General features: G+C 41.1%; 1 long non-coding RNA gene across 1 annotated transcript; it reads right to left on the reverse strand.

Annotated features, from left to right (window-relative positions):
• Positions 1–11,600: 11,600 nt before the first annotated feature.
• On the reverse strand, positions 11,601–18,318 carry LOC116663209. Its single transcript, XR_004319380.1, has 4 exons — positions 18,134–18,318; positions 14,411–14,615; positions 12,470–12,716; positions 11,601–11,810 (listed from the first exon to the last, which is right to left on the reverse strand). It is a non-coding gene; the product is annotated as an uncharacterized LOC116663209 (long non-coding RNA).
• Positions 18,319–27,972: the final 9,654 nt, after the last annotated feature.

Consider the following 27,972-nt stretch of genomic DNA (forward strand, 5'->3'; position numbering starts at 1 on the left):
CTCATCGAAGGCAGAGAGATTTTCCTCTTGCCGAACCTAAATCCTGCTGGAAGCAATTTAAACCGTTCCCCTTTGGCCTGTCTTTGTGTGGAAAAAGAGGAAAGCTCTTTGCCACTGCCCTTGCGGGTCCCTTCACAGATTCCTTGGCTCCCGCAGACACTTCATCTGCTAATGAAAAGGAGAGCAGGGCAGGGGCCGGGACAGCAGGAGGAGAGAGAGGCCACGGAGAAACACTCGCCTTTTCCTCTCTGGCCAACTTGGTGGAAGCAGCCCCGAGCGCTCTAGGCTCCGGTTTGAACCCATCTCTGGCGTCTCATGATCCTGGGTCAAGTCTCCTGCCCGTGTCGCCGCCACGTGACCCCCCCCTTCATCTCCAGCGAGGTTCTCCCCTGGAAGCGCGGAGAGAACGTGCAGCTGGGACACCAGTTGCTGCAGCTGAGCTGCGCCGCGGCTCTGACCTTTCCCTTCATCTCCCGAGTAACGTGGAGCAAGGAATACGGACGATCAGGTTTTCTGCCAGCCAAACCTGCTTCTCTTTCCTGGCAAGAGGACACGAGGAGACAGTCTATTCTTCCCCGCAAGACAGTAAATAAAAGAAAGAATGGTGTGGGTGTATAGGACGTTTGGAACATTTCATTTTTGTAATTGTGCATTCTGAGCTAAGAGCCACCACAAAAGACCAGTCTTTGGAAACTGAGGGGGTTTGTGGTTGTTTTTTAGGGCTGGCTGGTCAGCCCGGATTCTGTTTCCACTTTTCCCATTAGTCCTCAAGTTCTAGGTGAGGCCCCCGAGACCCTGGGGCATCTGACCAGGGGCAGCTGCCAGCATTCTCCCATGATGAGCGCTGGAATGCGGGTTGGCTGAGCACGTTGATTTGCAAGGTGTTTATAAAGTTTCTTGATCCTTTTTTCCACCTGGTTGGCTTCCTGGACCCAGAAGTTCATGGACTGCAGTGTGCCACCGGGAACAAAGAAATGGAATAAACACACCATGCGCTTCCCTGGGAACTTCTTTTGTATAACTTTTTATTTTTAAATCTCTCTTGCTCTCTTCACTTTTGTTTCCCCTTTCTCTTCTCCCCCTCTCTCCCCCGCCTCCCTCTGGTGTCTCTGTTTACACAGTTTAGAGATTGGGAAGATGTTGGTAGTTTTCCAGCTGCTTATGCACAAGTGTAATTGAATCATTTATTTTTAGTGATGTCAAGACGTTGAGCACAGAAATAAAAGGAGCACTGCACACTGACTAAAACGTAAGAGCGTCCTCATTTGGAGGGTGAAGATCCAGTGGATGTGATTATTTTCAGATTGGAGGCTCTTCACTTCTCATTTGAAAATCAGATTTGGAACATAATTTGTTTTATTTTCAGCTGATGGGGTCTCGGGTCTCAAGCCAAATTATTCTATGTCCTTCTGGGGTTGATGGCTAACTGGCAGCTCCTTCGCAAATAAACCTCACACTACGCCTGTCATTTTCTTCCCCTTTAAACAAGAGAGCCCTACTTGGATTCTTTCCTGGATGGAAAAGATGAGGCTTAAATTAAAGACCTGTGGGACATCCTGAGATCCTCACAGGAAAAGGTCACTGGAACGTCATCTGTCATTTGAAACAAAACAATTAAATAGATGCAAGAGCCTATGTGTTTTGGTGACCAGCACATTCCAAGTCTATTGAGTTGTCTTTTTCTATGCACCTACATTTATTTTGGGTGGAAATCAGACCTGGAATTGGAGAAGCATCGTTTGTTCTTTACAGAGCTGTCACAAAGTGCTAACAGAATTGACTCATTTTTTTTTTATTGACTTATGATCAGTTTACAATGTTGTGTTAATTTCTGGTGTACAGCCTAGTGATTCAGTTATACATACATATTCCTTTTCATATTCTTTTTCATTATAGGCTATCACAAGATGTTGAATATAGTTCCCTATGCTATACAGTAGGACCCTGTTGTTTATTTTATATATAGTGGTGTGTATCTGCAAATGACTCAAGCATTTTTCACCTTCCTTTGATTCTCCCACCCCCTCTTCCTCCCCATCCCCTCCAAAAGATAAAAGACAACTATGCAATCAGCACAACATAAAACAGGGTATTTGAAAATAAATTTGAAATTAATAAAACTAGTTACTATTCATTGAGTGCACATTATACACCAGACACAGTTCCAAGTATTGACATATCAGAGAGACAGCACTATTATCCCCATTTATAGATAAGGAAAGAGATGAACAGAGATGTTAAGTGATTTCTGGGTCATGCTATGAACCCAGAGAGTCCAACTCTGGTGTCTTTATTTGTACTTTTAGCACTACATGCCTCTCACAGCAATGGACAAGCAACTGACAAATGGGAGAAACATAAGCAAGATAGATGGCAAAGGGATATTATTCTTAATATATAAAGAACTTTTGCAAAACAATAAGGGAAAATGTTAAGTGCCCCAATAGAAAAACAAATGACAACAGCGAATAGTTCATACATATAGAAACCTCCAAATCGTTAATAAATGTTTTTAAAATTTTAAATCACATTAATATCAAAGAGATAAATTCAAACAATCATACATCTTTTTCTCTATTAGACAAATTAAGATTATAAGAAAAAAATGCTGCTCGGTGTTGACGATAGTATGAGGGAACAGCCACCCTCAAACACTGCTGATGTGATGTCTAAGTTGTTGCAACATTTAGGAAAAGAAAATTTTCAGTGTTAATGAAGACTCTTTAAAATAAGTTTAGGAATTCCACTTTCGGATAATTTTTCTAAGCAAGTAAAAAGGAGTACGAGCATTCACAGGTAAAGAAGTCAACTTTAGAATTCTTTAAAATGATGGTAGGTCTGTATTACAGAATACCAAACCATCATCAAAACTCATGTTCTTAAAGAACATTGATGGAAATGGAAAATGCATATTATTATTATTATTATAAATATTAGTATCATAAACATTAACATTAATATAACAAAAAGGGAGTTTATATAACAGTATGTACCAATTTGCAACATTATGAAAAGACTAACACAGGAAGCCAGAAAGTTAATTGTTCCCAATGAGGAGAGAGTACTCATGTGTCTCACTTTCTTCTGTACACTCTGTTTCAATGAAAATGTATTATTTTATAATCCAAAAATGTATAAATTATAAGACTGGAGTAAATACAGGGAAAGAAAGAAGCGTGCAAACATCTATAATGAATAACCTTTGCAAATTACATTTGAGCATTGACTAACTCTGAGAGTGCTGACAGATAAAGCAAAAGGGGAAGTAAATTGCACATGTCACTTTTTAATAGAAAGACTACAAATTCATCTTTCAAAAGCTTTTTTCCCTGAGGAGCTTACTGACTGTATTTATATAGGAGATGCTGGATAACACTGGGCAACTGCCTTTGCTTTGCTTCTGTGGGAGACACAGAAACTTTGTTCAAATGCACAGCCTTATAGGGACCATCTAAAAAAATAAACACTAGGAAATGAGAACAAATAGAGAAAAGACATTTTTTCTTCAGCGAAGTAGACTAAGATAGTGAACACATTTTTTCCTCTGGAATACCTAACCTCTTAAATCAGGGATGGGTCTTAGAGAACCCTGGGGAACATTCTTGGGTTGAAAGAGTAATGTTTTCTCCCCAAAGTCATTGAGAGTAGCCAGTGTTAACACAGTAAATAACACTGTTGGCACATAAACAACTCCAAGTTTCACAGAACAAAAATCATAAGACTTTGGTCCCCGTAGAATTCTCTAGTAAAAAATGTTCCTCCATTATATGAAATTAGCCTCAGATTAAAGTGAAGAAAGTGTGATTTAGAGGGATTTCTGCCAGTCCTCCTCCTTGTAAAAATATTTACTCTATAAGTCTTACTACAAAGATAGCAAATCAAAGAATGATAACATTTCCAAACTTAAAAAGCCTTTAGAGTTCCTGTCACCCAGAGGTGATTAACTTTTGGAGAGTCATGAACTTCTTTGGAAATCTAATGAAAGCGACAGTCTTTCCCCAGAAATATCCACATTTACGCCAAATTTTGCATAAAATTGAAGTGGTTTAGGACTGCCCTCACATTCATCCATAATTCCCCACAATAAGAACACCTGAGCTAGTTCAACCCTGTGTTTTTGAGAACATTTTAGAGCAAGAAGCAGCATTCTGCTTAACTGAACAGTATTTCTTACTTTCACAAAATTGGTTCCTCCAAGCGAGTGAAGTAACTTGCCCAAGATCACAAGGCAAATTAAATGGCGATCCAGGATATAAATCAGGTCTTCGAACTCCCAGGACAGCCTTCATTCTCTCAGATCCTTTGTTCACTTAGATTTAAAAACTTTCCTTGGATTCCCACAACCCTAGGGAAATCCTACGGAAGAGTGAGGTATCCTTGGGGGATACAAAGCTGAGAAAAAACAGTTGGAGTAAAGCTAGACTGAAAGGCTTCTCTGAAGTCACGAACACTATGGTTTTTCAATGGACCAGAGTTCATGACAGCCTTGTATCTATTTTAGACAATTCTTCTTTAATAAATCTTGGGCTATCTTCTGATGATGATCAAAACACCTGAAAGTCGAACATAGCGTCTTGCTCTGGTTTTAGAAGCAGCAGCAAATCAAAGTTCTCCAGCAACCCCGGGTAGTAAGTGACGACATGCCCGAAATAGGAGGGTGGAGCATATACACCAGCAGTACCAAAGCCTTACAACTTACTTTCATGATGGGGAGTAACCATTATTTGCTTTATTCGCCAGGAGGAATTTGTGATTCATGAGCAAAGGAGAATTGTAGGAAGCTTTGGTGTCTGAGAACACAGACAGAAAATGTAGACCTTTCCTTTTATTCAACCAAACAACTGGATTGAATATTCCTATCAGTCAGTGTTTTGACCCTACACTGGTTTTGGCTGGAAAGTCCCTCTTCAGGATGCTGTTTATTGGAGTCCTACTCATCCTCCTAGGCCCATTCACATCTCACTCCACCCAGGGAGACCTTCCTGATGATCCTGGTCCAAGCTCATCTCGTCCTAAGAAAGCTTCGCTACAGCACCTTTCCGTAGGACAAAGCCCGACAGCATCGTGCTTCATAGAACTTGCTGCTGCATCAATCTTGTTTCTCTAACCAGATTACAGGTATCATGCTTCTCCTGCTGCTTGAACCTAAGCCCAAGTATTCAAAAACTGTTTGCTGATTGACTGACTAAAATGAGACAGCAGTCTTCCACCTGCCTGAATGCAGCCCAGCGGCCTTCAGCTGGGAGCCGAGTGAAGCTTTCTTGCCTGATGAACCTTTGCTGATGCTTCACCATCTAGAGCCCAGGGCCAACTTCTCTGCAACAGCCCCAATAACAGAAAAGTGCTGGGAATTCCTGGTCAAACCAAACGGCGTGGTACTTCTGTAGAGATGAGCAGCTTGCGGAGCGCTGGAAGGACAGTTCCCCATTCCACTAAAAGGATTGCTTTAACCCAAAGCGTATTTTGAACAGTTGTCAATATTACACTACTATTCTCTTTACTTGAGATCTAAGAAAGTCAGTGGAAATGTCCAGAGCCATAAGCTGAGAAGAACCTTAAAGATCCTTTTAGTCGAATTGTGACCCACATATATGACAGAACACCATACCGCCATTCAAAATAATAAGAGAGAAATATATGGACTGATGTGGAATGATGTCTAAAATATAATTTTACGTGGAAAACAGAACAAATTGTACATGAACATTGATTCCATTTGTGTGAAACCGTATTTATGAATGCACACATCCATGCTCACGTATGTATTATAGATTGTAGATTCGCTGCGGAAGCATTCATGAAAGATGCCATCAATTGTGGTTTTTCTCTGGGAGTGGAATTTGGAGCCTCGGAGGGGAGGAAAACTGGAATTTTAACAGTTCCCCTCAGGCAGTGCGGTCGTGTTTTGTAGATTTTGCAGGAAGCATTACTTTGATTACTTGTGTCATTTTAGGGCCTTGTTTCTTAATTTTCCAAAAACTCCCCAGTTCATGCCTTCCACAATGTGACCTCGCCTACCTCTCAACATCCTGACTGCATACCCTGGGCTCCCACCACCCAGGTGATGGACATCTCTGCTTTGTGCTACTTTGGGCAGTGTTCTTGCCTCGCTCGGGAAATGACCACCCCTCTCTTACTTCTCTGGGGAACCCCACTCGTCCTTCAAGGGCCACTCGAAGTCCCGCCTTTTCTGTGATGCTCCCAGGAGGATTTCATTGCTTGTACCTCCCTGCCCTCAGAGCACTTTCCACACATCTCTGCTACAACATGTGTAAAACTGTATTTTTCAAAATTACGTTTGTCTCCCATACTAGTGTGAGCTCCTTCAAGCCAGGATCCGACTGTATTTTGTGCATCTTTGGGTCCCTAGGACCTTGCAAAGTACCTGGCACACAGTGAGGGCTTACAGAAGGGTTTAGTGAAAGCAAAAACTGCAAGTCTGAATTCCGAGATCCCTCTACACAACCCTGGACACTCCAAAGAGCCAAACAATTCTAGGTAACTCTCTGGTTGCTGGTATTCTCAATAAAATGTCTTTGCTTCTTAAGTCAAAAGACAAAAACCCCCATTTGTATTCTGTGTATTAGCGCCAGATAATGATTCTATGTCACAATCTGCAGTAGGTCAGCCCATGGCAAACTCTTTGATTGAATTAAAGAAATATAATCAAAAATACAATCTCTGATAGAACACACATCACATGGAGGATTTCAGGCAGACTTTCAGGAGCAGCTTCTTGGATCAGCTTGACATAAATTAGGGTATAGTTTCCATTAAGTCCATCTGTAACAAATTTTCTTTCCATGTCGATATTCAATAACTGACCTGATTTGAATGACCTCTGTGTTCTCAGTTACGTGTCACCTCTGAGAGCCTCATGACCACCGACTTCCACTGTTTACCAGACAGAAAACTGGATTTCAGGAGCCTCACCAGTGAGCCTGTGAACCAACATAAAATAGTCTGAAATAAAAGTCATGATAATACACAATACAAAGTACTCTACATACCTGAGCATATTGAATTCTCAGGTCAACAGGCTTCAGCTAAAGTGTTGTCCTATGTTCTGTAAAGTTCTGTACATCATTCCTTAGTTTCTGCAGAGGGTGGACATTGCTCTTGGCCTGAGGAATCAACTAACGATATTTTAACAAATATTTGAAATAAAGGCTGTGCACAAAAACAAAAAACAAAATGAGACAATGATAACAAAATAACAGCTCCAAGAGGTGAGGGATTATTAACTTTATCTTATGAAAGAGGGCACTGAGGACCAGAGCAGTTAGGTCATTTGTCTGAAGTCACACAGCTACTAACTGGCAGAGCCCAGCTTAGAGCCAAATCACTTGACTCCACCCCCAGGCTCTTCCCATTAAGTCATGTGGCCACCCCTAAAAGGTGTGCTACGTCCAAGTTCAAACCAGAGAACTTCTCAGAGTCATTGAGACACTAAAGATGAAGCATTATTTTTGCTATAGCAGCCACAAATTTTTCTCCTTTTTATGCCTGCAACTGATCCGTATGTTTCTCTACCCATTAAACATGTAATGAGCACCTACTATTTTAAAATTTTTTTAAATTGAAGTATAGTCAGTTTACGTTTTGTTAATTTCTGTTGCACAGCATAGTGATTCAGTTTTCTATATATATGTATACATATACATTTTTATATATATATACACTTACGTGTGTCTGTGTATATATATATATATATATATATATATATATATATATACCCATTCCTTTTCATATTCTTTTTCATTATAGGTTATTTCAAGGTATTGAATATAGTTTCCTGTGCTATCTAATAGATCCTTGTGGTTTATCTATTTTATATACAGCAGTGTGTGTCTATTAATAAACTTTTTATAGTTGCATTTTTGTGCACTTTTGACTATCCCTTGGGAAAGATCCCAGAATGGAATTACTAATTCAGAGAGTATATTTCTTTTTAAACTCTTAATCTATACGGCAAAAACACTTCCCCAAAAGTGGTAACAAATTATTATCCCACTGGAAATATTTGAGAGCAGTTACTCAAAAGTCACACTTTCCCCAGCATTATTACACTTTTTTAAGCTTCATTATTTTGTTAGAAAAAGATGTAAGGTATTATTTTAATTGTCATTTTTGGAGCACTGGTGAGGTTGAATTTGTTTGGCAAGTGTATTAATCACCTGTACTAATTGGGATTATGCATATAAACCTTGTAAGTCCTCAATACAGAGAGGTTATTTTATGACTGTTTTTAGTAATGAGTTTGAACATTACTTCATGGTTACTGGCTATGTATATTTCTTCTTAAATTTTTACATTCATTTTTTTCCCATTTCTCTATTGAAATTTCAGTGGTTTCTTATTAGTGAGTTTTATATATATGCATACATATATATGAGCTTTTTATGTATTTAGTATATTAAGTAACCCTTTGTTTGGAAGAAATGTTCCTGTTTTGAAGGATGGTTGTCACTAAAAGAACAATGCTATATACAGGCGTTATGTTTTGTAAATACGACTCCATGTTTTGGTTTCACTGGTGAGGAAACAGAAGCTTAAACTTCAATATGTGCTTTCTCTTTTTTTTAAAGGTAAAATTTTTTTAATTAATTAATTTTGTATTGAAACAACGTTGGTTTATAACATTATATAAGCTTCAGTGTACATTATATTTCTAATTCTGTACACACTACAGTGTGCTCACCACCAAAATTTAGTCTCCATCCATCACCATACAGCTAAACCCCTTTACATATTTCACCCTCCCTCTACCCCATTCCCCTCAGGTAACCATGCCTCTGATCTCTGTAATCTACCTGTTTGTTTTTGTTTGGTTTGGTTTGTCCATTGATCTTGTTTGTTTGTTTTTTGTACTCCACATATGAGTGGAATCATACAGTATTTGTCTTCTCCTTCTGACTTACTTCACTTAGCATAATACCCTCAAGGTCCATTCATGTTGTTACAAATGGCAAGATTTTGCTTTTTTATAGCTGAATAGTATTTCGTTTTATATATATATATCCTCTTTATCCATTCACCCGTTGATGGGCACTTAAATTATTTCTATATCTTGGCTATTGTAAATAATGCTGCAATGATTTGTCCAAATCCATAGAATGTAAAATACCAAGAGTGAACTCTAATGTATTAAACTATGGACCTTGGGTGATAAGGACTTATCACTGTAGGTTCATGACCTGTAACAAACATACCACTCTGGTGGGGGATGCTGGTAATGGGGGAGGCTGTGCATGTGTGGGTAAATGGGAATCTTTGTGCCTTCTGCTCCACTTTGCTGTGAATGTAAAACTTCCCTAAAAAATAAAGTTTATTATTTTTGGAAAATGTTTAAAAAAAATAATGCTATGATGGACATACTGGGTGCATATATCTTTATGAATTCATGTTTTTGTAAAAGAAAATGACAGTTCTCCAGAAACCGAACTTAAAGTCACAGAATATTGCTAAAACTAACTGATAGAGAATTCAAAATAGCTGTCATGAAGAAACTCGACGCGCTACAGGAAAACTCAGGAAGGCAGTACAATGAGCTCAGGAACAAAGCTAATGAACAGAAGGAATACTTCACCAAAGAGACTGAAGCTCTGAAAAGGAACCAGACAGAAATTCTGGGGCTGAGGAACTCAATAAATGAGATGAAGACTGCATTAGAAAGCACTGGAAATAAGGTAAAATACATATACAGTGACATGTACAAATCTTCAGTGTATCATTTGATGACAAACGCATCCATCTATGTAATGAACCCTTACTAAGATCTAAAATACTGCCATTACTCCAGGAAGTCCCCTATGCCCTTTCCCAATCAGTTCTATCCTTATCCCCACCAACCCCCTGAAGAATCCTTTGTTCTAGTTTTTTCCACCCTGGATTGATTTTGTTGTTTCCAGAACTTTATATAAATGGAATAATACAGTATATGCTTTTTAAAAAAATGTTTGCTTTCTTTCCCATAGCATAAAGTGTTGGAGATGCACCCACGTTGTCGCACATAACAATCGTTTGTTCCTTTTTATTGTTGACTAGTTTTATCTGTTCGGCTGTTAATGGATACTTGAGATAGTTCTAGTTTTATGAATAAAGCTGCTGTGAACATTCTTGTGCAAGTAATTTTGTGAACAACTGCTTTACTTCCTCTTGGATATCATCCTTAGGATGGAATTGCTGAGTCATGGGGTAGGTATACATGTAGTCTGATAAGTAACCGCCAGATGTTTTCCCAAAGAGGTTGTACCTACTCTCCCTTTTGTAACAACACAGGAAAATGTTCACAACGTATTATTAAGTTATAAAAAATAACAATATATAAAGCTATCTAGAGTATAACCTTGTCACGTATCATATGTGTTTATAAAGAAAAAAAATGGGAAGCAATCCTTTCACAACTGTTAATAGAGCTAACCTCTGGGTTGCAAATAGTCTTCACTTTTTTCTTTGTATTTTTCTGCTTTTTTTCTAATTTGCAGCATCGTCCACGTATTACCTTAAGACAATGTCAATTTGTGTTTTAAGAAAGGAAAAAGAAATATTAGTAGACCACCTCATCAAAACACTCTCTTCCATTTATAAAAAGGTCAAGAGATACAAAGAATTAATCATGAACCCAGTTGCCCAGAGGAGAAAAATAAAATCTATCTGCGGTGATCTGAGAAAAAAAGTAAGAAGTTGTATAATAAGATCCACCCACAACTCATAAAAGTGTTCATCTGTGTAGGTGTTTTCTTGAATACTTGAGTCTGTGGCTGGGTAGAAGGATTTCCCCTCCTCTGCCCTTATTTACTCTCCGTGTTTGCAATGCACTTTGTAATGTAATCTTTTTTCCATTGTATTCTAGAGCTTCTGCCTACCCCGTGAGCTGCTCTGTCATATTACTCTGAGGAAAGAACGTAATAGGTGCTCAGTATGTTTGTGGGAAGACTGGGCACCTCACAGAAAGTGTATTACACACAGCCATGTCTAAAGCACAATCATATCATTAATATCCATAATGGGGAAATTTAAGATCCACTGTAATGTTTGTGCAAAGCACGAAAAGTCCCCAGTTACGCATTGCATTGGAATGCATTCCCCACAGCAGGCACCCAGGAGGCTACTTAAGCTTGAGGAACTACCGGGAAGCCATTCTCAATGTGATTCCTCTTTGTGTTCAAATAGAAACTCAGATTACAAGAAGAAACTTTTCCCTCAACCAGGAGTATCAAAAAAAATTTTTAAGTGGAATATATAGTAGGTATCAAATTTTTTAAAAAGTCCCACTTCTAGAATATTTATTTTATGTGTCACATCTTTACAAGGGAGTTTATACATAATATCTCATTCATTCTTCACCAAAATTCTACAAAATGGATATCCATTTCATAAGCTGGAAGCAGTCACTTGGCACAGTCATTTGCCTCAATCCAGACACCTTGTAGGAGGCAGAGTTAGCATCTGAGTTCAAGTCCAGTGAAGCCAAATTTCACAAGACTAATGCAACCCTTATGAGTTCTAATCTGTGCAATATTAGAATCAAAGCACCTACAAAGTTCAAGTTGCAACCTACAGAAGCAATATCCTTTGGGGATTATGTGGAATGAAACATCAACAAATTACTAGATCACAACGATGTTGGAACTACAGACCTGTCTCAGTGGAAGTGTGAGCCGAGGAGGCAATGAAACCATTTGTCTGCCGTCACAGGTTAGACGATTTTTATGAGGCTGTCCTGGAGCAGGGTGTCCAGGACCATATGCAGAGATTCCCAGGTTTACTTCTGCTTCTACATGGAATGCCGTAGAATTGAGAGATGCCTAGACAGAAATAATGTAATAAGAATGTAGAGTCTGAGTCAGAATTCCAGCTTTGCTTCTGATTAACAATATATCCTGGCACCAACTGCTTAACCTCTCTATGGCTTACTTTCTTCACCTGTAGAAATGGGACTAGTTGTAGCTACTGTGTGTAGTTGCTGTGAAGATTAAGGGAGTAAATCCATGTAGATGAGTGAATCCATGCTTAAAACCATACCCAGCACATAGTATGCACTTTCAACCAAGGTAAGCTACTGTTTGCATTATCATTCTTTCTTTAGCACATGTCATTTCCATGTTCAGAACAGTGTGATTCATTCAGGCTAACTGAGGAAAAATCTGTTCAAATTAGTGAAAAATAAGCATTACACAATTTTAAAAATCCTTTGCGTTATTTTCAAAAAGATATAAAGTAACTAAAAAGTATTAACACAGAAAGTTTCTGTGTTAAGGGACCTACTTTAGAAAGTGGATGTTAACAGTATGCTCATCAATGAATATGTCCTTTGAAGAGCGTCTGCTATTAAATAGTAAAAGTATTTCATCACATTACACTATTTGCTTGACTAACCATCACTTTTCCCTACGAAAAGCAATTTCACAGATTAAAAAAGCATTGAAAAGCATCTTCGAGGTAACTGATGCAATCTTGCTCTTACCAGGAAACCCAAACTCCCCAGCACGTGGTGTCACATGGATCCTGTGAAGAAAGCTTATACTCTCTTTTCAGTCCAGTCCATTTTTAGAAAGTGATTCCTGAGATTCGGCTGAATTCTTTCTCCTTAAAACGTTCATTCTATGGCAGTACTCCTTGGAGTGCCACTGAAGGAGTATCATTCCTGTTCTCGCTGAGAACAGTTGGAGGATTTGGAGACAGCTGTTGTATCCATCCCTGAGATGTTCTCCCTGAAAGAACACCCTCAGTTCTTTGGATTGTTTTTCATTGGCATGACCTTAGATGCATCACCTGCCTAGGTTGTTTCCTTCTGGACTTCTTCCTGCTCGACCTTTTCCCTCCCATATTGGGATTACCCAGACTGAATATGATCCCTTAAGTATAATCCTGATCAGAGCAGAGTAATAAGTAAGATACTGCCTTGCTTATTCTAGGCCCAAGATTAAACTGAATGTGCTCTTATCATTGACTTTCTTGACATTGTCTACCTCTCTCTCTCTTTTTTTTTTTTTTTGGAGTTGGGGAGGGAGCTAGTCTTGGTTCTTTGGGCTGGGGAGAGGGGAATAGCTAGCTAGCTAGCTAGATACAATGAGAGAGATAGGGAGAGATTGATTTATCATAAGAAATTGATTTATCATGAGGAATTAGCTCATTCAGTTATGGAGGCTGAGAAAACCAGACCCAAGAGAGCTGATGACATAGTTCTGATGACAAATTCAAAGGCCTGAGAAACAGGAGAGCCATGGGTTTAAGTTCCAGTCTGAGTCTGAGTCTGAAGGCAGAAGACTGATGTCCCAGCTCAAAGACAGCCAAGCAGAGGGAGACAATTCTCACTCAGCTTTCCATTCTCTTTAGGCCTTTAATGGGTGGGATGAGGCCCACCCTCACTGGGGAGGGTGATCAGCTTTACTTGGTCTACTGATTCAGATGTTAATCCCAACCAGGAGCTCCTTCACAGACACACCTAGAAGTAAACTTTAACTGAATATGCGATCACCCCATTGCCCAGTCAAGTTGACACATAAAATTAGCCATCACAGTGTGGGTGTGCCGTGTCAGTTATTTCTTTCCCACCTTCTACCTTCAGTGCTTTCCCTGGCACTTGGCATCTATCCCTACTACATGGCTTTCAGTATCTTCCCTGTAGTTTATACTGATCCACATATCATCACATGGGGTACCACCCCCAAACTGCCATGTCTGATAATTGCTCAACAAGTCTTCTTCAAATATAAAATGTTTGACTGGCAATTACCAAGAAGAGCATCACTGGAATCTAGGCTTCCATCCATGCATTAATCAATTCTTTCTGAGAGCAGTAACTTATCAGTTATTACCTAGTTTAACTAGGTTGCCATCATCTTCATAAGACCATAAAAGCTTGGAATGAAATTATGCCCATCGTTCCTTCCTCTGTAGGACTCTGCAGTCTTTAGTGAAGTACAGACACCTCAGAAAAACTAAATTCCACACATATTCCTTCTATAGCATTTCCCTTGTTAGCCTGTTTTGGAGACAAAGTTAATCCAGTATGATCAGGTCTCAGTGGACCCATTCTGGACCTTAAAGGTTACAATCTTATCTCTTTCATGAACTGTCCAAGACTTCTGCATAGAAACAAACTTTTAAACCTGTAATTAGTAAAATTTGCCCTCTTTTCCATAAATATGTGTACACTTCCTAATCAAGCCACAAGTGGATTAATTAATGTATAATTTGACTTTCTACAATTAAATCATGCAGTATGCTAGAACCTTGATCACTGATCAAAGGACATACTGCTTCGCGTCTTTATGTAAGTTAACTTCTCTGTTCATAGTTTCAGACGTGAGACTTCTTGGATACTGAATCAATCATTATATATTCGGTATCACTCTCAAATTAAAAAAAAACATAGGAAGAGAGGTACAAATGCCTTACTTACCTGAAGGCAAATAACTGAACTAAACAATCCTGATTCCCTTCTTGTGCACGGTCTGTGGATAATGAGTCTTCATCTTGAGTGGAGTTCAAAACACTTGTCTGGAGTTGCTTTAAGTTTGCTCCCACTGCTCTGTGATTTGATCATGACAGACTTAAACTTCACCAATAATTCTATGTGTAAATCTGATTTTTGAGGCTAGAAAGATCTGAAAGATATACTGCATCAATAAATTAGAAAACTGGGCTTCACAAACACATAAAATTTCTTCCATCAGGAAGTTTCTGAAACTATTAGAAATCAAAAATGAAGCACACAAAGGAGCTTTAAAATGTGGCTATCACCACAGGTTTATGGGAGGAAGTGACTTGCTCTTGGGAACCCTTGCCAGCTCTTTTGTCTGTGATTCTCTTCTTGCTTTGGACTCCAGACTCCCTAATTTTCCTGCCCTTGCTTGGTTAAAGATTCTTGGCACCCTGTGCCACTTCCTTTATTTCCTGGTTGGTGGGTTGGTTCTGTAGTGACATACACTTCCCTAAATTGCATTTGGGTTCAGTTGGCTTTTCTCCTCCAATCTTGGGTAGCCTTCGTCCACCACGAAGGGAAGCAATTCCTCTCCAGGCTCAGAAATCTCAATAATGTTCCTTCCCAGCAAAGGCATACCAGCCATCACTGTCCTACTGCCCCCTGCTGAAAGCTCCCTTACTTATTAATCCATCCCATCTCTTAAGCCCTCATTCTACAAATGAGTTGACAAAAATCAAGTGAGTTTAAATAAAAATGGGAATTGTGGTAAAACTCAGCCTCAGTCTGATGGCAGCCCGTTGGATCTATCTAGATGTGCTACAGTAGAGCTGACTGGGTGATGAGTTAAGAGTCACCATGTTGACTAAATGTCAGGACTCTGGAATGAATTCGAGTTCTACTCTCTGAGTCCTTGGCAAGCCACTTCTTCTCTCCAAGCATCAGCATATAATCTGTATAAAAAGCTGGTTTGACTAGACGTTCCCCAAGGTCCTCTTTCACTCTCAAGTTCTGGGGATCTACAGATCTCCTGTCAAGCTGCCTACTATTAACCCATAACATCTGTGTGTCATAGCCTGACCCAGCAATTAGCAATATAATCACAGCTTTGGAGGCAATGAAATGATGTCAGTACTTAAATCAGGCAAACTTTCCCTTTTTCTCTCCCTGCTTTTCCTCTTTGGTCTTCAAGTTCCCCACATTTTAATGTGTTACGGTGAAAAGTACTCCTTTCCAGCCTGAATGGCATTGAGGAACACTGGAAAGGTCATGACAGTGCCTGTCCTCAAGTGATCCAGCCCAAATTTGCCGATGCAAGAGCTTCACATAGTCATCACAACTTCTGGGTGCTCATCCAAGCCAAACCTCGGCGTCCTTGGACTTGGTCCCTCTTTTTAAGCAGGAATAAATTGAGAATTGTACTTTCTTTCTGTCTAGAAAGATCTTGGAAACTTTGAGGGTAAAACTAACCCATAAGTGGAAATAGCCATGCTCTCACATATAATATCCACTGGTACAGATGTCCATTCATGTCCTGGTGACTCCTGGAACTGCACTGCAGGACCCTGCCCTCTACCGCACCATCAGGAGGAGGCCAGTTTTCTAGAATATGAGGATGTTGATTTAAAGGCAGCTAAAAGGATAAGGTCTCCAGAAGACAGCTGACTGGTTTCAGTGATGGCTTTGGCTAGAGTGACCCACTGCATGGTTTTACCCATAATCTGACCACAAAGAGTTGTCTTTATTTACATGCTGTGTTTGAATGGTTGAGACAGTTTGACAGAGTTAGGGAGAAAGGATTTAATTACCACAGATCTTTAAATGCTAACAGCTTTAAAATTTTTTTGCTATATAACATGCTGTATTTATGAGACAGTGAAGGGGTAGGGGTCCAAGGAAATGAAAATGAGGAAGGATTAAGCAGAACAGTAGGGAGCTCTGGCCTTGATAAGACTAAAAAGATTTAAAATTCTCAATTCTATTAGGCACTGAAAGCACCAACTCGTTTTCCAAAATTTTCCATTCATTCTATTCCAAGGTATGATGTCATCCAAAGTCTAAACAGTATGTTGATTCTGTCTCTATTTACACATTGGTTCATTCAGTAAATATACTTACTGACAGTATATTTTGTACAAGGCATTATATTAAGCATTGCAGACAGTGTAAGGATACGTAAGGCATGGTTCTGGTTTTATGATCTCACTGTCCAGGGGGGAGACAAAAGAGATATGCCTATGACTATAATGTATCACTCTGCCTTGATTATTAAAGAATCAATTAAAGAAGAGACATTCAGAAGTATGCATTAGGATGCAAAGGAATGGAATCCCAGGAAGAGGGAACCGCATGAGGTAGAGACCAAAAGTACAAAGCTATTTTAGAGAATGACTGAATCAGTGTGGTCGGATGTTAGAAGGAAGGAAGGAAGGGAGGGGAAAGTCTTGGAAAGGTCTGAGTAGGTTGGGGCAGGTTACAAATGACTGTAAACCTCACACTGAGAAGCCTGGTGTTTATTTACTAGAAATGAGCAGTCAGTGATGGTGTGGAGCAGGGAAAGATATGTTGCCTTCAGAACACTGATCTCAAAATTGACTGACATGAAGAGAGCTTGGGGCCCTGGTGATCAGTTACAAGTCTCTTTCAGTAGACTCAATAATAATGAGGTAATAATGACCACACCTAAGTAGATAGCGATTAGAAGGCAAAAATAATTAATAACTACAAGAACGAATGTGGAAGAATTAGGCACCATACATGCAGAATGAGAAAGAAAGAGGGATAGAAACTTCTGGAATCTTAAACTGGGGTGACAGAAACAATATGGATCCCCTGAGGGGCAACCAGTACAGGAGGGATCATCTGAACTCAATTTTAAACATTTAAGGCATTAAAAAATATTTCTCCCTGTGCCTATGAGAAATCTCCCATTTCAAACTTCGACTTGAACTGTGAAGTCGTGAAGTCTGGGGATACCTTCTCATTATTTATAAATCCATTCTGAATCCTAGACCAGAAGGCAAATAGAAGCACTTCTTGTTTTGTCTAATCACGAACGGGACTGATTATCCATAACACCCATTCACGTCTACTGCCTTATCCACGTTGTGGACACTAGTCAAAGTGAAGTACAGCGTGGTTCCACGGAGCCTCTTCCACCCTTGCTTCTATGAGGATGCGAGCGACAGATCGAGAATAACCAACAATTGGAGAAAACGCACCCAGTCTGGATTGAGAAGTCATTAGCATCAAGCCCAGAAAAGGACTTTCTATTATCAATGACCGTGGGAATAAATGACTCCCCAAGGAAATGGTGTGTTCTCTGAATAGCTCACGTATTATCCAGGTTAGTTTGATGATGTGGAGCAGAGCTGGCAGTGATAAAAACTGCTGAAATGGTAGCAAAGACAAAGCCTGTATGCAAAGAAAATTCAGGGTACAGAGGAGATGAAAGTTTAACTCTTTAAATAGAAATAAGGAGGGGGCTTACAGCTTGAAATGTATTTGCTTCTGTTCTTATCCCATTCTAATGCCCAAAATGGACGAGGAGGCGGGGGTTGGTGAAAACCCCTGTCTCCACTTTCTAACCTTGCCCTGCTGGAGTCTTTGGGGCAGACTTCTTAACCCACATGTCTGCTGGGAGAAAGCGGTGTTAGAACAACCCCAGGGAGGCTAAGAGCTCCTCCTCGTTTTCTGGCTTACCCTTCAGCAAGTAGACCTCTGTTCAGAGTCAGAAGCATTCACTTCATCTCCTGTTTGGAGTTGCTTGTGGAAAAAAAATCTGTACCCAAGAGGCAAACTGCAACTCAGCACACAGGTCTGGTTTGGCTTCAGTGAAGTCAGTTGCCCCGTATCCTCTGAGTGCAGCACGTTGTGGGGGACCACATCAGAGCTCATCACTCAGAAGTTTTCAGCCAGTGACGATTCCAAAACAAGCACGAGGGCCCCCAGATTTGAGTGGAATCTGCCCCTTTCCTGGCCTTCCAGCAGCATTCAGGGAGGTTTTCATCCAGGTTCGCTGGGTGACACACCTGAGCAAAGACCCGAGACACTTCCAACTAATTAATATTCATGATTATTAACACCAGAGTCAGAAAGCAGGTCATTCATTCCACTCATTCAACACTGGTGATTAATTACATGAATCATAGTTCACACTTGCATCCCAGGCGACGATGGACAACGCACTTCCGCAGTCATCGCCAGCACGGGCTCACCACCCTACACCGGAGTTCTCTCCTCTTACAGGGGAGGAAACTGAGGCTCAGAGAAACTAACTGGTTGGTCCAAGGTCTCTCAGCAAATTGGAGGCAGAACTAGGACTTTCATCCAAATCTCCTGAGTCTATAACCCTTGGATTTTTTTTTCTCACTGTCCCACACAGTAATTAGAGGTCACGTGCATAAATTGGTTACACGCACCAAGTCTAAAATCCCACATAATCTCTCATTGTCCCAAATACACACTCAACACTGGGCCAGTTCCACTGGGGGAAAAAAATCAGTGAGGCTGTTTCCTTGGCATGATGTGATCAATATGCCCAGTTGAACCACTCCACTTTGAGTGGCTATCTTGGCAGTGGGCTTTTTATTTATCCATTCCATATAAAACCAATATGTTCTAAGTGTCTACATGGTTCTAGGCGTGATACTAATTACATGAGGCACAACTCACATTTACATCCCAGTTGATGGTGGACTTTTTTTTTTTTTTTTTTGGTAACTTCAATTAGATAACTCATCCAGGTTGTAGGAGTGTTGAGAATGGTACTCCACAATGGGAAATGGAAACAGGCTGGTCAGAAACTGTCCTGAGGCCTCTGCTTTAAGGCTGCCCTTGAAGGTGGGCTGTGGACTTCCAGCACATCTATTTAATGATCCTTCGTCCTGCATGGAGCCTTGTGGAAAGAGGAATAAATATTGTTTTTAGACTTGGCACAAGGCCCCATCGACGCTGATCAATACATAGAGATATCACCGAGCACCTGTTGCGTGGAGGAGGGAGGCTGGGCGCAGGTGGGGATGCAGAACTTCCTCTTGGACTTGGAGTCGGAAGATCTGGGTTCCAGCCCTGGCTCTGTCCCTGATTCGTAAAATAACCTTAGACAAGTTACTTAACCTGTCTGAGCCTCAGTGTTCTCCTCCATCAAGGGGGGATAATAATGGTACCCATGCAATGTAGAGGTTACATAAGAGGGTCAAAATTCTTTCTACTCCAGGAAGTGCTAAGGGGTGTAAATCATACTCCAGCTTTCTCTCCCAGTCTCCCGTTTGCTTGTGGACTAGGCGTGTGGCGAGGGCAGGACCTTGCCATTTATCACGCTCTCTCCAGCCCTTAGCACAAGGACTGACACACTGCCGGCGAGGAACGGGTTTTTGTTAAACAATAGCCTGCATCTTCCCTTCTCTTCTGTTTTGTCACTTTGCCTCCCTTAATGATCTTCAGAACTCACAGTTGTTTTATTAGAAAAAAGCAAGGGAGCCTGCTTCGGAGGGAATCATTTACACCCCCTTTCTCTGCCTTGCTTTTTCTCTAGGCTGGTCAGCGAGCTATCCTGAGCCAGCTGGATGAGCACACTGAGTCAGAGAACACTGATGACCAAGCAGGCAGCCACATCCCAGTCCCCTGGCGTAAGGGTGGCGATGGCAATTCCTTAAATAAGTGTAAAGCCTGACCAGAAGAGAGCTAAAAGTTTAGCCTGGCTGAATTTCGAAGCCGCTGTAAGCTAGAAAAAGGACCAGGAAACCTCACCATGACACTGTATCAATAGCCCCAGTGTGAGAAGACTCAAAGAGTCTGGCCTAAAGTTGAGCTGCCATGGCGGTGAAACTGCTTCTAATTTTAGAAATATTAAATAACTGATAATGACACGACCTTGTTAAAGAACCACGTTGGGGGAAAAAAAAAAAGAGACCCTGTTAAAAATAGCATACGATCTCTGGGCTGAAGATTCCAGGTAAAATATGGGTTCACATCCATAATGTAGGCTCAGAGTACGGAGACACCTCCCATGGCTGCCAAATGCATCGAGCCCCAGGCTTGTGTGTGTTCTGGAAGACATCCACTCAAAGCACCCAGCAGGCATCTCTCAGCACCCTTAAGGTGTGAGAACAGATATGGGCACTGGGAAAACAAAGAGAAAAAGGACAGTGTTCTTGTGCTCAAGGGGCTTAAAGTCTAGTTGTCAGCCTAGCAGTGACTCTGAAACACCGTAAATTTAATAGGCAAGACTTAACTGCAGCCCACAAAAGCTAGCCGGGGAAAAGCAGCCCCGTGGATTGCCTGGGAACGTCTGAAATGTCACTGCTGGCATCATATCAAACAGGAATCTGAAATGCAAAACCTAAATAAAGCCAGCCGGCCCCCCTCGGGGAGGACAGAGAAGTGGAAGATGTGGCAGCCCTAAAAGGTGGACAGAACCCCAGACAGCGTCCCCAGCCTACCCACCCCCGCAGCCAGGCACCTCTACGGCTTGGCTACCTCACCGATCATTAAATGCTTTTAGCAAAGCTGTCTCCGAGGAGTAACCAGCTTTGAAAGCCAAATTGAAAAAGGTCCATCTGATCATGTAATTGGAGAGAAAGTAGGATCCGTGCCACGATAACACGTTAGAGGCGTTTGGAGATGAAAGAAAGAAAGAGGTGGTCTAATAATTAGCAGAGGCCTGAGAGTGAGGAGATGGGCTGTTTCTGAAGGCAACGCCGGAATTCACTTAACATCAGATGCCACTGGTCTCTCCTGATGTGACTCTAAACATGGGAAGAATTTGCCAAGCACACCTCAGCTAAAGCTCTTCTGAGTTTCTATCTACAAAACTTCCAAACATGCAGCTTAGAAGGATGATTCTCAGCAGGGGGCAGTTTTGTCCCCCAGGGGACATTTCACAATGTCTAGAGACATTCTTTTTTTTTTTTTAAGTGTCCATCAATGGATAAACGGACAATGAAAAAGTGGTACACGTATACAGCGGAATTTTTTTAAATTGAGGTAACACTGATTTATAACATTACATAACTGTCACGTGTACCACATTCTATTTCTACTTCTGTATACCCTACAGAGTGCTTACTAACAAAAAGTTAGTTTCCGTCTGTCACTGTACAGTTGATCCTCTTCACACATTTCACCCTCCCCCCTCCACATCCTCTCCCCCATCTGGTAACCACTACTGTGTTCTCTGTATCTCCGTGTTTGTTTTGGTTTGGTTTAGTTTCTTCATTTGTTTTATTTATTTTGGTTTGTTTATTAGCTTTTCTATTCCACATATGAGTGAAATCATATGCTATTTGTCTCTTCATCTGACTTATTTCATTTAGCATAATATCCTCAAGGTCCATCCATGTTGTAGCAAATGGCAAGTTTTCATCTTTTTAGGGCTGAGTAATATTCCAAATATATACATACATCACATCTTCTTTATCCATTCATCCATGAGTGGGCACTTAGGTTGCTTCCATGTCTTGGCTACTGCAAATAGTGCTGCTATGAACATTGGGATGTATGTACCTTTTCAAATTAGTGTTCTCAAATTCTATGGGTAAATACCCAGAAGTGAGATTGCTGGATCGTATGGTAGTTCTATTCTTGATTTTTTGAGGAAAGACCTTACTGTTTTCCATCGTGGTTGTATCAATCTCCATTCCCACCAACATTTGTTGTGTCTTGCCTTTTTGACGATCGCCATTCTGAGAGGTATGAGGTGACACTGTGGTTTTGATTTGCATCTCCCTAATGATTAGCTATGTTGGACATCTTTTCATGTACCTGTTGAATGCCTCCTTTGGAAAAATGTCTGTTTCAGCTTCTCTGCCCAGTTTTCAATCTGGTAGTTTGTTTTTTTATTGTTGAATTGTATGAGTTCTTTATATATTTTGGATACTAACCCCTTATTGGATATATTATTTGAAAATCTCTTCTGCCAGTTAGTAGGTTGTCTTTTTGTTGATGGTTTCCTTTGCTGTTAGTTTGATGTCACCCCATTTGTTTATTTTTCCTTTTGTTTCCCTTGCCTGAGGAGACATATCTAGAAAGATATTGCTGAGACCAATGTCAAATAGCACACTGCCTTTGTTTTCTTCTGGAAGTTTTATGGTTTCAGATCTTACATTCAAGTCTTTGTTCCAGTTTGAGTTAATTTAGGGGTAGAGTGTGACATAGTGGTCATTCCATTTTTTTGGCATGTGGCTGTCCAGTTTTCCAACCACCACTTATTAAAGAGACTGTCCTTTCTCTACTTTGTGTCCTTTGCTCTTTTGTCATAAATTAATTGTCCATATAAGCATGAGTTTATTTCTGGCCTTTTAATTCTGTTGTCTGGAGACATTTTTGCTTATCATGACTGTGGAGTGATTTTCTCCAACATCTAATGGGTACAGAACAGGGGTACTGCTCAACTCCCTCGAATGCAAGACACAACAGAGAATTATGTAGCCCAAATGTCAATAGTGCTGAGGTTGAAATTCCCTGCTTTAGAATCAAAGGTGTTTTCTGAACTTTCATCTTTTAGATTCTTAGTCTATTTAATTTCTTTAATGTTCAGCAACACCCATTTAAAACAAAATTAAATGGTTTACCTTATCATCATTACAGTCATGAAAAAGTTCTAGCAATTAAAAAGATGCTCCAGTGGTGCTGACTCATCTCCATTAGGGGGTCTTATAGGATGGAGAGCTTGGGGCTGGGGAAGGAGCTACTGCAACACAGTCAGAGTCAAACAGTTTGAGATTTCACTTTGTTCCTGATTTTGAGACCACCCAAGGACCTGACAGACACTTCCAAGACCTCACAACCTGAAACAGTGTTTTGGAAAAGCCAAATGTAAGGATGTGTTGTGTTCTATTTGCTGGGAGTGGGAAAGACCACACCACTGCCTGACAAGGTCTGAGTTGGTAGACTGGATTATGTGACTCCTTGCAACCTTCAGTGGCTGTCCACTGCACATGGGACAAAATACTATGCCATTCTCCTTCATCTGGCTCCTACCTATCTTTCCAATCATATTGTCTGCTGGATCTTCCCAACTCACATCTCTTACCTCAGTCATACTGGAGTTCATGTCTTGCCCAGGATGTAACACTCCTGTCATGCTTCCTTTCTTGTTTTTTAAATCTGAAAACTTTCTTTTGCCGACAAGGTCCTCCACTTTGCTCTTCATCTAACTCCTAGAATTCACCAAGACTTATCTCAAACATCAACCACTTGAAGAAGCATTTTCTCACTTGATACCTACCCTTGCCCAACGCCCCAGCCTGAGTCTAGTGTCTCCCTTGTGGCCTCCCAGAAGCCCCTGTACCTACTGCCAATATAACACCTGCACCCATCATCCTGGATTTCAACTAGTTGCACGTGGTCTCTGAGCACTGTGAACAGAGACAGTTTCCTGTTCATCTCTGTCTGGACAGCAACCCCTCTACCCACTCCCAGACCTAGCGCAGGGCTTGGGTCACTAAAAAGTTTTCAAGAACCCTTTGGGGGAAGGAATAAAAGAAGAGAGAAAGAGAGAGAAAGAGAGAGAGAGAGAGAGAGAGAGAGAGAGAGAGAGAGAAACAAAGAACGAAAAGAGAAGGATGGGAGGAACGTAGCAGGGAGGGAGGGAAGGAGGGCAAGGGACCAGAGGAAAAGAAAGAGAATGAAGGAGGGGAGAAAGCAGGCTGGGATGGGGAAAGGAGGTGATGGGAGGGGAGGGAGGGAGGAAGAGGGAGAAAGGGAAGGGGGAGGAAAGGGAGGGAAGGAAGAGCTGTGCTCTTGTCCCTTGCTCAGAAAAGATTTCTCTGATCTCGAAGATTTAAGACAAATCCCTGCATTAGTATTTTTAAGAATCCCGTAATTCTTTCATAGCACTCGCCATGTTTGTGATGTTAGATGCATTTGCATGATTATTTACTGCAATGTTGTAAGATGTTGTAAGTCCCATGCGGTCCGCATCTGTGTTTTCACACACTATTGTGGCTTCAGTACACAAGTGTGTCTGTAAGAATTATTTGCTAAATAAATGAAAGGGTGGGCAGACTGGTTGAGCAGGGCCAGCCGCTAATTTTATTAATAAAACGTCAGCCTCTTTGTCTTTTAGAAATAGCTTTGGTCTTTTTACCTCCACCTAGATTTGTCCGTGTGAAAAAACTTCTGCTTCTGGGTAGAAGAACTGTTCTAAAGCATTCAAGACAGCGGCATATACATTCTCACTTTAAAATTCAATCCCAGGAGCAATTTATTACAGGGAAATTTCCTGGACTCCAAGAAGCACCTTGAAGTCAGGAGATGATTAATTTGATATAACTGAAGAGCTGCAAACATCTGCTCCCTGTTGACATCTGCCTCTCATTAGATTACAGCCCCCGTCTCCCCTGCATCGGGGGGCTGGCTTGTGTGTTGATCTGGTAACTCTAATTATATGGTAAGCCCGGTGCTCAAGGCCCTTGTGCCAGCCACCTGGTGGGGGATCAATAGGAACTCGCTCTGTTGCATTGTACTCCAGACCCTCCCTGAGCACTTGGTAAGCCCTCCGTCACTCCTAAATAATAGAAGTAAAAAAACAGTCATGAGTTTGGCGAGCACATTTTCATCTTGCAGCCCTGGTTAAGGCTGCATCTGGAGGAACCCAAGCATTTGGTTGATTCGAGGAAACAAATCAGTTCTATGAAAACTCTTCCAAATCTGTTATTTGGGCGTCAGATTTTATAATCGCTCTTTCATTGATATCCCTTACTCTATTAGCTTGTTTCCACAGGTTCTCCTATTAGTGTAATTGTCCTAAAATATGTCTCTGGTACTAAGCCACCCCATTCAGAAACCTCAGAGGCTCTGCCTTGCCCATCAGCACATGCCACCTTCTTAAACTTGACTTCTGAGCCCTCCACTGCCTGCAATAACCTAACTTCTGTCCCAATGCTCTCCTTCCAGCAGCCTTGTCTTTTGTCACCCACTGTGCCTCTTGCTTCCCAGATCTGTTCATGCTTTTCCCCTTTTATACCTCAGCGTAAACTCAAGGTAAAGCCCTATGCCCTGTCGCGCCATCTTGATACAGGACATCAACCCAGACGCAAAAGCGTAAAACGAATTAAATGTTTACAGCAGTCTTTCACAAAGACACCGAAAGGGACAACATGCTCATAACACATAGGAAAAGTCTGAAAACCTGTCTCTCCCTGTTCTTTTTTCTCATTTTCTCCCCTGCATCAAGGCTGGCCCAAATGCTCTCTCCTCCTCGATTCTCAGCTCCTCCTCCAAGGTCGCCTTTGAGCCCACATCAGTTTCCTTTGTCTCCCTGCTTGACTAAGGTCTTCATATCCACAGCATTTCAGCCCTCCTCTCTTCTTTGAATTTCCCTGTAAAAGCCCCAGAGCTAATCCAACAAGCAAATATTCTTCATGAGAAGACAGGGTAAGAAGAGAAGACTGAAAAAAAAAACTTTTTTAATATACTTTGTCTTCTTTCTGTATCACGGACCATGCACACCCTGCGTGAAATGCCCTTTGCCCATTTCTAGTTGTTAATATTCCACTTGATCACCAAAGCCCAGAACAAGATCCTTCCTCCTTGAAGTGCTCCATAATATTCCCTGAGAGCACTTTGCACACAATGTCTTGACTTTTAGCTTTGCGTGTAAATAAATATCTTATTTCTGCTTTTGAAAATTGGGACTCAAGATCATCAGGCAAACCCTTATTTACCTTGCAATACTCAGCGAATACTTGCTTCCTGGGAAATGACTTTCCACACATACTTTCCATCTTTGGTTTGGCCATCTCTTTGATGCCACAGAAACCAGTCATAACTTGACACATCACAATGAAATGCGGTGGATATCTTCATCCATTCAGGCTGCTATAACACATTACCACAAATGAGGGAGCTTGAATACAACAGAAACGTATTTTTTACCATCCCGGAGCCTGTGAAGTCCAAGGCAAAGGCTCTGGCAGCTTCAGCGTCTGATGGGCACCCTCTTCCTCATTCACAGGTGGCTGTCTCTTTGCTGGGTCTTCACATGGTGAAGGGGTAAGTGAGATTTCTGGGGTCTCTTTTATAATGGCACTAACCTTAGTCACGAGGGCCTCATCTTTATGACCTAATCACTTCCCCAAGACCCCACCTCCAAATACCAACATATTGGGCATTAGATTTTAATATATGAATTCGAAGGGACACAAATATTCAGTCTACAGTAGTGGATTTTTTACATATCTACATTGTCTCCTCTCGCTCCAAATGCACGTACGCCTTTAAAACAGAGAAATCTGTTATTCATCTTACACCCCCAAATTTATCCAAGCACATGGCCAAAGGGATATTCTCAGAAAATGTGTATCCAATGAACCGTGTGCTAACTTGTGTATTGCCCACAATACAGTGCTCTGCTCTACCCATAGTGGGTGCTCAAAAAATATATCTGGAATTGAATTAAGCATCCATGGAACATTCCACTTGATCAAATTTCCTCTTTTTGACATAGCTTTGTCTGCGTGGTGGTCTAAAAATGTTTTCAAAATTAAAAAAAAAAAAAATGGTGGAGGGAAAACAAAGGATTAAAAGTAAACTGGTTTGACCAGTTCCTTTCCCTCTGGATACAAAGCCAAGCTGGGAGCTTTGTCTGAGGAAAAAGCCACTAGGCTGAGTGTGGGTTCTTCTTCTGCAACCTGCAAGTCTGCAACACCTTTCATTTCTGCGTTAGAATATTCTGTTATATTAGGCTCATGTGGCTCCTTAGGTTAATGGTGACAGAAAATGTGACTCCAGGGCCGCATAACTGCAAATACTCCTGGCCTAGACGCTGGAACAGATTGATACGACTGGCAAACCCCACCTATGCTGCTCTTTGTAAGAGGGCGGAGAAAATACAATGATTAAACATAATCACTCTTTTCCTTTGTGCAATTAATCTCCAGCACCCCTTGACTGCTCTCCAAGCTCCATACCTTACACTCAACCCACGGAGATGGCCCCATTGATTATGCTTCCAATGTATAAAGGCGTCTCCCCCCCCCCCAAATGCATTAATTCTTTTGAAACTCAGTCCTTCTCCTCCTGTGGAGTGGGAGCTTGGAGGAAAGAGGATGTATTTTCTTTGGCTAAGCTTTCAAGTCAGAAGTTCAGGAGGGAGTCAGCCTGAGGAAAGCAGATACTGTTGGTTGACTATGCATGCTTCTCTCCAGCCCCAGGGAGGGGTTATGAACCTATGCCCCTTGACAGTAACCAGTTTAGATGGTGGCATGGATGTAATCCAAGCCAGTGAGGTGTGAAAGAAAATCTGCTGGAGGATTTGGGAAAGTTTGCCTTCAAAAAAAAAAAAAAAAAAAAGACACATAGGAAAAACCTGGTCTCTTTTTTCCTCCAGACAATGTCATTCCTAGCTGTGAGATCTACAGCTGCAGTAGCCAACTTGCAACCAAGAGAGGATGCAGCAGGAGACAAGGACAGACAGAAGGAGTTGAAAGAAACCAGACCCCAAATTCGTTTTTTTTTAATTGAAGTATAGTCAGTTTACAGTGCTGTGTTGGTTTCTGGTGCACAGCATACTGTTTCAGTCATACATATACATACAT

The sequence above is a fragment of the Camelus ferus genome, chromosome 4 (genome assembly GCF_009834535.1).
Source record: "Camelus ferus isolate YT-003-E chromosome 4, BCGSAC_Cfer_1.0, whole genome shotgun sequence".
Lineage (NCBI taxonomy): Eukaryota > Metazoa > Chordata > Mammalia > Artiodactyla > Camelidae > Camelus > Camelus ferus.